Source organism: Schistocerca piceifrons, chromosome X (genome assembly GCF_021461385.2).
Source record: "Schistocerca piceifrons isolate TAMUIC-IGC-003096 chromosome X, iqSchPice1.1, whole genome shotgun sequence".
NCBI lineage: Eukaryota > Metazoa > Arthropoda > Insecta > Orthoptera > Acrididae > Schistocerca > Schistocerca piceifrons.
This window is the reverse complement of record NC_060149.1, coordinates 420481826-420496262: the sequence shown is the minus strand read 5'-3', so window position 1 is coordinate 420496262 and position 14437 is coordinate 420481826. Positions and strand designations below refer to the sequence as shown.

The 14437-nt window shown below is 44.4% G+C and overlaps 1 protein-coding gene across 1 annotated transcript in view; it reads right to left on the bottom strand.

Annotated features, from left to right (window-relative positions):
- LOC124721894 (homeotic protein female sterile) overlaps window positions 1–14437 on the bottom strand; it is a 564607-nt gene that overhangs the window by 229170 nt on the left and 321000 nt on the right. The window contains exon 2 of the mRNA XM_047247046.1: window positions 10958–11119. The gene's annotated coding sequence lies outside the window, so the exon portion shown is untranslated. The remainder of the gene's footprint in view (window positions 1–10957; window positions 11120–14437) is intronic.

Here is a 14437-nt window from a genome sequence, read left to right as displayed (position 1 = left end):
ACAGCTGTCGTCCCATTATATTTCGTCATAATCCTCTTCAATGACCGTCTGTCACGATCATTCAACACACACTATCGTCGGCGCTGTGGCTTACCGGATGATGATTTTTCCTTTGCAGCCAGCAGGCTTGACTAGCATCTGCATTTATGTTCAAGCATGCATTTCTCGCGGTGTTTCCATGTATTTGTTCAACCCCTGCATTGAGAGAAGAGGTAACATAAAAACAGATATCAGTAGATCTCCTCGTTACAAAGGACGTAGTATTAATACGCGAGTGAGTTTGAACGAAAAAAAAAAAAAAAGTATTTGCCATACTGCAATATTTCAATTCATACAGGGCGTTCTTCCGAGACACTGATGCATACTTAAGATGATCACAGAACGAGAAGATCGCTATCTTGTCCACAGGTGGTAACAGCTACGTCCGCTATACTGACTTCAAGGTGGAGTTGTGCGACAGGTGTGCACCTAATTGTGTTGAATGTTAGAAGACTGCCAGTGCTTCCACATTCAGATGTCCAGAGACATCAACGCCTTGTAAGACCACCCCCCTGACTTCAACTGACTAATGATGTAAAATTGTTAATTTGTGGTAAGACCTTATGAGACCAAACTGCTTAGGTCATCAGTCCCTAAGCTTACACAGTACTTAATATAACTTAAACTAAGTTACGCCATGAACAACACACACCCATGCCCGAGGGAGGACTCGAACCTCCGACAGGGAGAGCCGCGCGGACCGTAACAAAACCCTAGACCGCGCGGCTGGCCCGCGTGGTGACTAATTTTCGTAGGATTGGATCACACAGCATTACTTTTACCCTTCATCTTACTGGTTGATCTACTCTGAAGAGCCAAACAAACTGGTACACCTGCGTAATATCGTGTAGAGCGCCCGCCAGCACGCAGAAGTGCAGCAACACGACGTGCATGGACTCAGCTAATGTATAAAGTAGTGCTGGAGAGAATTGACACCATGAAGCCTGCAGAGCTGTCCATAAATCCCTAAGAGTAAGACGATGTGGAGATCTCTTCTGAACAACACGTTGCGAGGCATCCCAGATATGCTCAGTAAATTTCATGTCTGGGGAGTATGGTGGCCAGCGGAAGTGTAAACTGAGAAGAGTGTTCCTGAAGCCACTCTGCACCCATTCTCGACATTCTGGAGGTGTGGGGTGTCGCATTGTCCTGCGGAATTGCCCTAGTCCGTTGGAATGCACAATGGACATGAATGGACGCAGGTGATCAGACAGGATGCTTACGCACGTGTCACATGTCAGAGTCGTATCTAGACATATCAGGGGTCCCATATCACACCATCTGCACACGCCTCACACCATTACAGAGCCTTCGTCAGCTTGAACAGTCCCCAGCTGACATGCAGGGTCAATGGATTCATGAGGTTGTCTCCATACCCGTACACGTCCACCCGCTCGGTAAAATTTGGAAACATGTTGTCTGGTCGGACGAGTCTCCTTTCAGTCATCAACAGCCTAATGTCTGTGTTGACAGGCTCAGCTGAGGTGTAAAGCTTTGTGTCGTGCAGTTATCGAACGGTTCGCATGCTGACACTTGTTAAAGGCCCAGAATTGAAATCTGCAGCAACGTCGTTGGTCCCGTTTTTGCAGGATCTTTTTTCCGGACGCAGTGATGTCGGAGATTTGATGTTTTATCGAATTCGTAATATTCATGGTACACTCGTGAAATGGTCGTACGGGAAAATCCCCACTGCATCGCTACCTGGGAGACGCTGTGTCGCATCGCTCGTGTGACGAATATAGCACCACATTCAAACGCACTTAAATCTTGATAACCTGCCATTATAGCAACAATAACCGATCTAACAACCGCGACAGACGCTTGTCTCACATAGGCGTTGCCGCCCGCAGCGCCGTATTCTGTCTGTTTACATACCTTTGTTCAAATGGTTCAAATGGCTCTGAGCACTATGGGACTTACATCTGAGCTCATCAGTCCCCTAGAATTTAGAACTACTTAAACCTAACTAACCTAAGGACACCACACACTTCCGTGCGCGAGGCAGGATTCGAACCTGCAACCGTAGCGGTCGCGCGGTTCCAGACCGAAGCTCCTAGAACCGCTCGGCCACACCGGCCGGCTCATATCTTTGTATTTGAACACGCAAGCCTATGCCAGTTTCTTTGGCGCTTCAGTGTATGTAGTCTATAAAATAATTTAACTGTTTCACTTAATCTCTTCTAATAACAACAAGCCACATCTTGGCGGCCGCGGTGGACGAGCGGTTCTAGGTGCTTGAGTCCGGAACCACGCGGCTGCTACGGTCGCAGGTTCGAATCCTGCCTCGGGCATGGATGTGTGTGCTGTCCTTAGGTTAGTTAGGTTTAAGTAGTTCGAAGTCTAGGGGACTGATGACCATAGATGTTAAGTCCCATAGTGCTCAGAGCCATTTGAAACCACATCTTGCAAGCGCATGTGGCAAAGTGTGACTAACTTTACTGAAAAATATACTTCATTAGTTAATTGGGTTGTTGCAAAAATTTCTGGGTAAATAAATGTTCTTCATTACCTCCGGTTGCAGACCTATAAGTAGTTGCTAGGTCGGATTAAATCAAGTTCCGGTTACTTAAACTGATTCTGAAATACTAACGATCATAGAGCTTAACGTATAGTGAAATTATAATCAAATCACGATACGACGCTGTCGACAGGCGTTGATATACATCAACACGGACAGTTGAAAATGTTTACCCCGACCGGGACTCGAACCCGGGATATCCTGCTTACATAGCAGACGCTCTATCCATCTGAGCCACCGAGGGCACAGAGGATAGTGCGACTGCAAGGATTTATCCCTTGCACGCTCACCGTGAGACCCACATATCCAACTTAAAGTCCACACACTACATTCGTAGTGCCCCTGCCCATTACACTCATTACTCGCGGCAGACAATCTTACTGAATCCCGTAAGAGTTAGGGCATTACGTGTGCATCCGCACAGGAGAAGGTCAATGGCCGGTTAGCCTTAACTATATGAAGATGGTATCTGTTCTTCATATAGTTGACATAGTATCGCATAAAGCCACACTCACCAGTTTTCATCAAGTGAAGTACGCTAGCGCCTAAGAAATGTAACGTGAAAGCCAAATCAATCCTGACCAGCGACATGACTGTATCAAAATCACCACTTCATTAAAGCTACGTAATTTGGTTTTTAACCTCAAGAGTTTTATAAGTGTGTGAAGTTAGGTTCACGTTAAAATAAAGTTACATCAATTAGTATGAATAACTAGTTTTACACTAAACTAAAATATGCGAATTTTAATCACAGTTCAGACAGATGTAATACGTCTTAAAATCGAAGGACACTTATGATTCTTTGATCAAAGTAAGTGAAAAGACGTAGGTAAGTCTAGGATTACACTTAACTGTGTTCCTATGTGAAACGTTCCATTGTGAATAGCGCTACTAATGTCAATTTGAAGTACTTGGAAAGCATTATGTAAAGCAAAGTTTTATTTTTCTTCTCGAAAAGTATGTGGTTAGATGTTCCTATGAGACGCTTTCAACAAATACGGAGATAGACCCGTTAGATCAATAAAATGTTTCTCGTCGGAAGATAAGCAAAATGGTTGTGTTCGTGGGACGTGTAGTGTATGCGTGACATGGACGCGAACAGTCACTGTGTGCAGGACATGGGCGAGATCTGAGTAGGGAAATAGCAAAAAGCGTGCGCAAAATGCTCCGGAGAGGATGAGTGGCAATACTCTAAACAACCCGACATATACCTTTCCATTCGCTAGCTTTTCATTGTAGTGGCGAGACAACGTAATACCTTCACGTGTTGTGCACACCGTGCGAGCCAACTTTTGTGTACAGACTCAGTCTGCAGGCAACGTTCCTTTCGCGAGCATGACGTGTGCATCTACAAATGACCACAACTAAAGCGACCCTTTTGAACTGAAACTGCATTAGGAGACCACGCTTACATCGGTTGCAGTGTGCTGTAATTTAAAAGTCGTAGTGGTTCTTCAGACGCTGTATTCACATTCCAGACAATATAACTGGATTTCCCAGCGCCATTAATCGCTGCTGCTGTTGCTCCTGCCGATCTCCGAACACGTCGGGCCAGCCTGAACTAAGAGGTTGAGGTACAATAAGCACAGATGTCCGCGTTAACCGTTGCACGTAGGTCAGAGGTACCAAGAGTTTCTTGAATGAACGAAGATTATTTAATCAGAGTAGGAACTACTTGGTATTGTACCCAAAACGTTAGTTCCTCTTTCCTTAATAAACCTAGAGAAACTGTAGCATTAAAATGCTCAGAGTTCGCTTGCTATCATACCCACGCTAACGTTTCTTCCCCCTCTATAATTGCTCGATACGTTAATGTTTGAAATAATATACTGAGAATTGCGCTGTCGCACAGTTTCTTAGAGGTGCAGGACAGAGTTTTCCAATTAATACACAAATGACGGATTACACATTAATCCAGTATTTTCTTATTTTCATAAAGACGTTTCTGGAGAGAGTACTCGTTTACAAGACACTTTGAAATGTACACTGATGGGCCAAAACATTATGTCCACCTACTTAATAGCTTGTTAATCCGTCTTTGGAGACAAATACATCACTGATTCTACGTATCAGTAATCAAATGGTTCAAATGGCTCTGAGCACTATCGGACTTAACATCTATGGTCATCAGTCCCCTAGAACTTAGAACTACTAAAACCTAACTAACCTAAGGACAGCACACAACACCCAGTCATCACGAGGCAGAGAATCAGTAATCCAAAAGTTTGTTGGTATGTTGGTGGAAGTATACGACATTAAAGGCCTACGCACAGGTCATGTAATTCGCGTAGGTAACGGGCTGCTGATTTGCGTATAGGGTGATGAAGCCCGATAGCGATCTAGATGAGTTTCATAGAATTTACAGTCTGGAACCGCGCGACCGCTACGGTTTGTTAGTTTTCACTGCACATATTCTGGACACCGTTGAAGAAATCGTTATGATAAGAGTGGGGAAGCCGGCCACCGTGACCGAGCGGTTGCTACGGTCGGAGGTTCGAATCCTGCCTCGGGCATGGATGTGTGTGATGTCCTTAGGTTAGTTAGGTTTAAGTAGTTCTAAGTTCTAGGGGACTGATGACCTCAGAAGTTAAGTCGCATAGTGCTCAGAGCCATTTGAACCACAGAATTTATATCAGGTGAATTTGGTCGCCAAGACATCAACGTGAGTCTACTATAATGCTCCTCAAACCACTGAAACACTGTTCTGGCTCCGAGACACGGACAATTATGCTGCTGAAAGATGACATCGCCGTCGGGGAAGACATCAAGCATGAAGGGATGCAGTTGGTTCGCAGTGGTCATTGTGTGTTTAATTACTATCACAGGCCCCATGCAACCGTAGTATAATGTCTCCCATAGCATTACACTGCTTCCACCAGCCTGCGTCAGTGACGTGTTGCACGTTTCGGGTCGCCGTTCACCTCGACGTCGGAGTTTGTGGAGACGACCATCTACCTAGTGTAGCAAAAATGTGATTCACCCGAAGAGCCGACATGTTCCCGTTGACTGAAGGTCAAATCCCGATAGTCCCGTGCGCACTGCAATCATAACTGACGACGTAGTTGGGTCAACATGTGAACAAATAGGGGTGGGTGGTCTGCTGCGGAGCTCCATGTTCAACAATGAACGATGAACGGTGTGCTCCGAAACACTTGTTTGTGCACCAGCATTGTGCTCTTTCCGCAGATATGCCACAGATCACCATCTGTCCTATTTCACAGAGCAGAGAATCCTCCGTACCCCACGTTCTGTGGAGGGTCGTAGACGTCGAAGCATCTGACGCGTAGTGGTTATTTCACTGTCCCACCTCTTACCGTACATGCTCACGACAGTAGCACGTGAGCATTCGACAGCTTCGCCGTTTTCGAGGTACTCGTTCACAGGCTCTGGGTAATAATAATCTGCCCCTTGTCAAAGTCGCTTACCATTTTGGATTTCCCCATTTGCAGCCCATATCTTCGCTAGGGTGATCCCCCGTCCGCGTCTGCTCCGCTTATATACTTTTTTTACCACATCACGTGCCTGCTACGTCACCAGACGGCATACAACGTCGCGGTGGGCAGTCGTCATAATGTTTTGCCTTATCAGCGTACGCACTCACTTCTCTTTTCCTGGTGAACATTTGTACTTGCCAAAAACTCAATCATGTTGGCGACATTTCGCTGTGACGTGGAACGTCTCAACTATTTTACAGAAATGATCGACGCTTTTACATTCAGATTCGCACAGTTCGCTCGCTTACTGACGGCCACAAGCTCTGCGTTAGCGAATGCTTTTCGAAACTGTGCCGTGTTCATTCTTAAGCTCAAAGAAACAGTAATACCATTTGACGTTCGACTTCATTATGCACATATTATAAAACACAATCACTGAACTAATCCTTCACTATCAAAATTTTGTGTACCCGTCATCTTTTATACAGTGCCTCTCTCCTATGTTCTAAATATGCAGCAATATTTGAGTATCTTGCTGTACAGGATTACACCAGATACGTACAACCAGTGTGAATGTAACATCCTTATCGACAGTGAATTGTTTCACTAAAACTTACGGATTAAATCTTTCATTCCAGTGTCTCACTATAACAGTTTGTTGAATACATTTTTTAATCAAAAATAGATAAAGTTTTAATAGAAGTTAACTCTGAAATCCATGTTTTGAATAATGCCACGTCGAAATTGAGGTATATGATACAAAGCAAAATCTCTGTATCAACAGATGTAGGGCTTATGCTTTCAGATATTTTCATTCACCAAAACTAGATGCTGTAGGATGTAAACTACTCATTAAGCTTACCTAATGTGCTCCTGTATAAGCTAAAAGGAAACTATACTGCTGGAAATAGATAAAACATTTCCTAATCATAGGGGATTTCAGTACTAAGTTAACTAAAATTAGACGTCAGCTAAGGATAAATACATATACTGATGAGCCAAATCGATATGACCATCTGTTTAATATCATATCGCTCCATCTATGGAACGCAATACAGCAACGATTCTCTGTGGGGTGGATGCGAAAAGTCATTGGTAGATTTCCGGAGATTTGTGGCACCAGAGATGTACATACAGGTAAAGCAATACTTGTATATTTTATTGTATTGTAAGTTAACTGGGGCGTAGAAACAACGGAGAGGCTCCGTCCCTGCCGCAGCCGCAGTGGTCCACAACCCCACGACGACTACCGCAGTCCACTTCACCCCTCCGCCGCTCCACACCGAACCACTCTTTCAGGGTTACTGTGTGGTTCGGCCCTCGGTGGACCCCCCCCCCCCTCCCCCAAGGGAACGTCTTACACCAGACGAGTGTAATCCCCATGTTTGCGTGGTAGAGAATTGGTGGTGTACGCGTACATGGAGAACTTGTTTCCGCAGCAATCGCCGACATTGTGTAGCTGAGGCGGAATAAGAGGAACCAGCCCACATTCGCCGAGGCAGATGGAAAACCGCCTCAAAACCATCCACAGACTGGCCGGCTCACTGGACCTCGACACCAGTCCGCCGGGCTGATTCGTGCTGAGGACCAGGCGCTCCTTCCCAATCCGGAAAACCGTGAGTTAGACAGCACGGCTAACCGGGCGGGCTTACTTGTATATTACAGCTCACTGTTTTATGGACGCGGAGCTGGAGCCCGATAGCGTTCCAGAAGTGTTACATCGGATTACAGCAGACTAATTTGGTGGCTAAGACATCAACTATCACGCTCTTCAAACTACTGCAGCACGATTACGACCCGACAGTTATCCTGTTAGAAGACAGTACCGCCGTCGCGGAAGACAAAGCATGAAGGGATACAGGTGGTTCCTATAATATTCATATTCTACATAGGTGTCGTGGTGCCTTCGATTACTATGAGAGGCTCCATGGGAACCTAAGTGAATGTCCTCTCCCTCCCTCCCCCCCTCCCTTAGCATAATATTGCCCCCACCAGCCATTGCACAGTGCAACCGTTCGCCTGGATGACGACCTATCCGTACACGACCATCGACCTAGTGATTTATCCGACAAGGCGACATGCTCCCATTGACCCACGATCCAAGATCAATGATCTCATGCCGACTACAATCGTAACTGACGAAATGGTGCTCCAAAACACTTTTGCCTACGTCAGCATTGTGCTCTGTCGTCAGATCTTCCACTGATCTTTACAGATAGGACAAGCCTCCGATCTCCACTTACTGTGACGAGGCGTAGACAGTCAAAACCTGGTCGCCTGCTAGTGGTTCACCGTCCTTCAACCACTTTCCATAGAAGCCCACGACAACAGACCGTGTACAGCCCACCAGATTCGCCGATTCCGAGATGCTCGTTCCCAGGCGCCGGGACACAATGTGTGAAAGTCGTTTATATCACGAGATTTGCCCATTTGCAACCCGTATCGCCTCTAGAAGGATTCTCCGCTGGTCTTTACACCGCCTGCACAGGGCCTCTCTCCTAAGAGGCGTCAGGCGCATTTTCTCTTATATTTCAGCAGGCATTTTTTTTGTTTTGTTTGTATTGTGTAGCTGGAATCAGCCCAAACAAACAGTGCTCCTCTAGTCTTTCATGCGACGCCCACTACTGACGGAAAGTCTCGTCTTGTTCGCAGTTGCAAGCAAAATGATTTCTAGCGCGGAATTTTACGTGCCCAGTCGATACAGTGATCCCCCAATTCGTGTAGTGCGATATTTGTTTTATCGATTTCTATAAAAGGGGGGGCGGCAAAACTAAGAATAACCGGTACTCCAGCAACGACAGCATCGCCCTGGGCCTGGTGATCGCAAAGAGCAATCGGTTGAAACCGATAGCGGTTTTTTAGTTCTGAATAACCGGTATTTGTCTGGTCTCAGATATAGCAGGTGTTATTTTTTACTAATAGCTGGGTAAAAAAATCAAAATATCAGTTGGCCGTAGTAGCAGGGCCAAAATTTTTGTGCCGGCTGCTGTGGCCGAGAGGTTCTAGGCACTTCAGTCCGGAACCGCGCTGCTGCTGCGGTCGCAGCCACCCCTACCTGGCCCTCACTTACTGCTACCGCCAAGCATGAAGCGCGACTAAGTCGCTCCTGGATTTCTGTGTATTCCTCGTGTTTTACTGTCCCTGTTAACACCTACCGATAAAACGAATACCGGGATAAACTAATATGGGAACGATCTGTTGAATGGACAAGTAAAATTCCGATTTAAAAATAATTTTTTATGTAATGGGAAACAAATCGACGCTTTCTGCTGACACTGGGCGTCGCATGAAAAAGATGACGAGAAGGAATTTTATGTGCTGACTCCAACTACACAATGCAAAAACGAAATTGGAACTATCTGCCGAAGCACCAGAGAAAAGTCGCCTGACGACTCTTGGGACAGAGGCTCGATGTAGTTTCCTTAACGTGTCACATGCCGGCAACGAAACCAGGCGGTATTCAGCCTCGCGGGGGATTGTGGTCGTAACTTTTTGCTCATCAGTGTATCTTTAATCAAGGAAACGATGGATTCCAGAAATTTCTCAAAGAATATTTCACGAGAAGATGTCTCTCGAGGTACGACACTTCAAACAAACAAAAATAGCCATTGCGAAGAGATGCGTTAACCAATACGCTCACATAAATTTTAAGCGAGACTTATATTTTATAAAAATCATTCTTTGAAGTTTTTAGACACACTTTTGACGTAATGTGGTGAGGTTACATTACAAGTAATTTCAGGTATTGGCGAACGGGAGCAATACTGAAGCAAGAAAATTAATACAACATTAGGGACTGAATAAGAAAGAACAGAGGAATAATCTATGGGCTTATTTGAAAGAACAAAGCTCGAAATTAACCATAAGCGATTTAAGAAAACAGAAAACCCAAATGTGGATTAACGGGCGGAAATTTGAACCCTGACGCTTCTGAATGTAGCTACGTGCAGTATCTCAACTGGGGCGCTACCTTGCTCGGTAGTCTTGTAACTAAGTGTATTGCTGAAGCTTCATGATCGTCTCAATACTGAGCCAGGTGAGTGAGTTCGACGTAGGGTTCCCGAGTTTTACAAGTCAAGATCTATCTCCAAGTTAGTTGTTTATCTACAGAGCCACGGAAACCTTATACTGAGCAAATGGTTCAAATGGCTCTGAGCACTATGGGACTCAACATCTTAGGTCATAAGTCCCCTAGAACTTAGAACTACTTAAACCTAACTAACCTAAGGACATCACACACACCCATGCCCGAGCCAGGATTCGAACCTGGGACCGTAGCAGTCCCGCGGTTCCGGACTTCAGTGCCAGAACCGCTAGACCACCGCGGCCGGCTATACTGAGCAACCCCGGCAGAAATCGTGGAGATGGATACAGCACGGGCGAAGTAATTAAGTTTCCCTCACTTTCCGCCACTAAGACTATGCATGAAGCGACAGACGGAATATGACTCAGCAAAATTTGTACCTGACACTGTGCAGTTTTGCCCTAAATTCAAATAAACGGCTGTGTCTAAATTGTCTGCTGGGCTCAGTCAAAGTCACATTCCCCGCCACTGGTTTAAAATAAAATGTTAAAGGCAAAAAATTAGTGAAAATATTCAAATGACATGTCGAATACCACGAAACACGAAACTTAGAGAACAGAAATCATGAGCATAAGGGGAAAAAATTACAAGAGGTGCAATTCTAGGCGTACACCTGTTTCAAACTATCACCGCCATGAGACGTAGCTTTAGAGTGGAGCGTATTAAGTTGCCAGCTAATGCTTTGGCAGTCCGCGTTCAATGAACGGCAGAACACACATCTGCACGAACGTAGACGGTAGTGCATTACGCATTGCATTTTCTGTCTGCAGCGTTTTTGGCACTAATTGAATTTAATGGCTCAGTTGCGATGTCTGGTGTTAGCAGTCCACCCTTCCTCGGAATTACATATTTCTCGTCATAAAAACTTAAGCAGTAACTTACTGTTGTCGTCTTGAAGAAGTATTCGTCTAGAGGCTCTTCTCCGAAGCGGAATGGGATTCAAATGCTGTGGTCACCACGGAAGTTCAGTGTCTAGTGCACCGACTGTTCCGAAGTAAGCAAGTTTCAGCCCACGGGACGCAGGCCTCGGCTCGATCCTCACACCTGAAAAATAATGACATTTTAGCAGAATTCTATGAACATATTACTAAATCTCAAAGTTTTGCTTTACTTGCAATCTCGCTACCAGAAAGTATTTGCAGCATTGCTCTAAATGTAACAGAACAAACATCATTCACCACTGATAGATAGATGGAGAGAGAGAGAGAGAGAGAGAGAGAGAGAGAGAGAGAGAGAGAGAGAGAATTAGTGGTAGGTATTTTGTTGGAACTCTGTCTCAGCGACCATTGAAAAACTGTCTCGTGGAGATCTTGGGTTTGATTTCCGGTTGTTGTTGTTGTCTTCAGTCCTGAGACTGGTTTGATGCAGCTCTCCATGCTACTCTATCCTGTGCAAGCTTCATCATCTCCCAGTACCTACTGCAACCTACATCCTTCTGAATCTGCTTAGTGTATTCATCTCTTGGTCGCCCTCTACGATTTTTACCCTCCACGCTGCCCTCCAATACTAAATTGGTGCTCCCTTGATGCCTCAGAACATGTCCTACCAACCGATCCCTTCTTCTAGTCAAGTTGTGCCACTAACTCCTCTTCCCCCCAACCCTATTCAATACCTCCTCATTAGTTACGTGATCTACCCACCTTATCTTCAGCATTCTTCTATAGCACCACATTTCGAAAGCTTCTATTCTCTTCTTGTCCAAACTAGTTATCGTCCATGTTTCACTTCCATACATAGCTACACTCCATACAAATACTTTCAGAAACGACTTCCTTACACTTAAGTCTATACTCGATGTTAACAAATTTCTCTTCTTCAGAAATGCTTTCCTTGCCATTGCCAGTCTACATTTGATATCCTCTCTACTTCGACCATCATCAGTTATTTTGCTCCCCAAATAGCAAGACGCCTTTACTACTTTAAGTGTCTCATTCCCTAATCTAATTCCCTCAGCATAAAGCTGCATGCCCTCGGGAAAAATTACGGCTGTAGTTTCCCCTTGCTTTCAGACGTTCGCAGTACCAGCACAGCAAGGCCGTTTTGGTTAGTGTTACAAGGCCAGATCAGTCAATCATCGAGACTGTTGCCCCTCTTCAGGAACCACACGTTTGTCTGGCCTCTCAACAGATACCCCTCCGTTGTGGCTGCACCTTCGGTACGGCTATCTGTATCGCTGAGGCACGTAAGCCTCCCCACCAACGGCAAGGTCCGTGGTTCATGGGGGGAGGTGATTTCCGGTACTCTCAACGATTTTGCGTTGGTGGGAGGTCTGGATGACACGCTTAGCCTTATGATGACTACTGACAAGGCGACTTAAGTGGAAGTTGGCGTTGGTTCGACAGCTGATAGTAACGGGGAGGACAGCGCTGGTTAACGACATGCTCCTCCATGATCACGACCACTGAAATTTTGGAGGATTATCGTATACGGTGTGTCGTCACTCTGTGTCTCAATGGTAGGGCCAGGCGAAATGGTCCAGTGTAAAACACTTGAATCGGATTTGAATGGACGGTGCTTTAAAACACGTGCTCATAGTGATTTAGGCTTCCCGTTGTTTCCCTGGATCGCCAAAGGGAAATTTTGAAAGGGTTCCTTTGAAAAGGACAAGGTCGATTTCTTTCCTCATACTTCCCCAATACGAGCTTGTGCTCCGTCTCTACTGGCATCGTCGTCGACGAGACGTTAAACGCTACTACTCCTTCCCTTTCTTCCATGGGCGTATAACAGTAATTTTATTATTGTTACCAAGATAGTGGGGACAGCACGTCTGTAGTCTCAGAAAGCATCGTGAGGGGCTGTGTAAGCTAGAGATAAGACTGGATGAGATCGTAGTGTATTTGGTAGTGGCTAGATCGTTGGCAGAAGACGCATCGGGCACATAATTTTCGTAGTCTTTCTGGCGCTGGGATTTTTATGGGTCACTATCGCGTCAGCAATTCAACCGAAGGACTTCAGGCTATATAAATCGACGTAGTCGAGGACCAACAGAAAACACCGAAGATTAGCACGAGGTTTTTGTTTTTTTAATTGATCACTGTCAACGCTCAATTCGACAGATACAATTATTTAATATAAAGATCGAAATAGGATATTTTTAAGTATTACACAAAAAGAAATTATTTAAAAATAAGAGAAAATTGTGAGAGATAATTAGCCTAAAAAGTACATTAGTGTGACTGCACCATTTGGTTTTGCTTCTTTGTGTTTAATTTTCATTGGGCAGAGAGTTACTTTATCCTTCGAGAGTATCGTTCCTTTGCTTCCTGGGTCCACTTTCTTCCTTTTGCAGACATCTTTCTTCCCGGAATCATGCCTTCTGTGTCACTTCTCTAAAAAGTATTTGTTATCTACTACGTCCAGTTTGACTCCTGCGTTTCCATTCGGTATATGCTGTCATAAAACTGTAGTCTTCTTTCCCTCAATTTCTCAGTTAGCTTTTACATTTTTAAATGGAGCTCTCTGTTTGATCTTAATCTGTATTCAGCATAACTGCCCATTACTTCTAGATCCCAGTACTTTCCTTTGAATTCTTTCAACTTTTTCCAGTTTCTCAAGATCCCCAAATATTGCTGGTTTAGTGTTTCTGCTGCATACAGTGTTTCAAGCCATACCACTCTTTGATATTGTCTTAGTTTTGTGATCCAGGACTAAGTCTTTCTCTTACTTTTTTGTCATTTGGAATGTCCTTTCCATTTTCTGTGGCTATCTTTTCTTTCGTGTTGCTTGTTGTCCATTCTCCTAGATATTCGAAGTAGTTTTAGATATTGTGTTTTTACAAATTTTAACATCTGTAGGGACATCATTGATAATTGCCATGGAATGTGTTTTTCAAATGATATTTTTAGTCCTATTTTGTTTGCTCGTCTCTAAGGTTCTGTAATTCGTTTTTTGGCACAGCCTAGTAAGTCAGTAATTCCATGTCACCTGGGAAAGCTAGACAATCTATGGCGATCTTATTTGAGTTTCTTCACAGTTGAACACACTTAGTATTGATGGATTTTCTCCATTCTCTAGCTTCACTAATTTGCAGTTAAAAAGTAGGGAATATAAACCATTTCCCTGTGTTACTCCTGATTTTATTTCAAAGGGTTTTGACAGTTCCCCATAAATTCAACTTTTGATGTGTTTCTTAAAGTTCCTTTAATTATTTCTGTTTTACTGTCGAGTCCGAATCCCTTTAAAATGCTGATGAGTGCATTTCCATAAAGTGATAGATATGCTTTATATATATCCACAAGTGATCAAGTGTTTAAAGTTTATGATTTTTCCCATTTCAGTTATGTTCTTTAGATTTAGTATTTGTTCTGCACAAGATCTTTCCTTCCTAAATCCTGCTTGATACTCTCCTAGTTGTGGATCGAG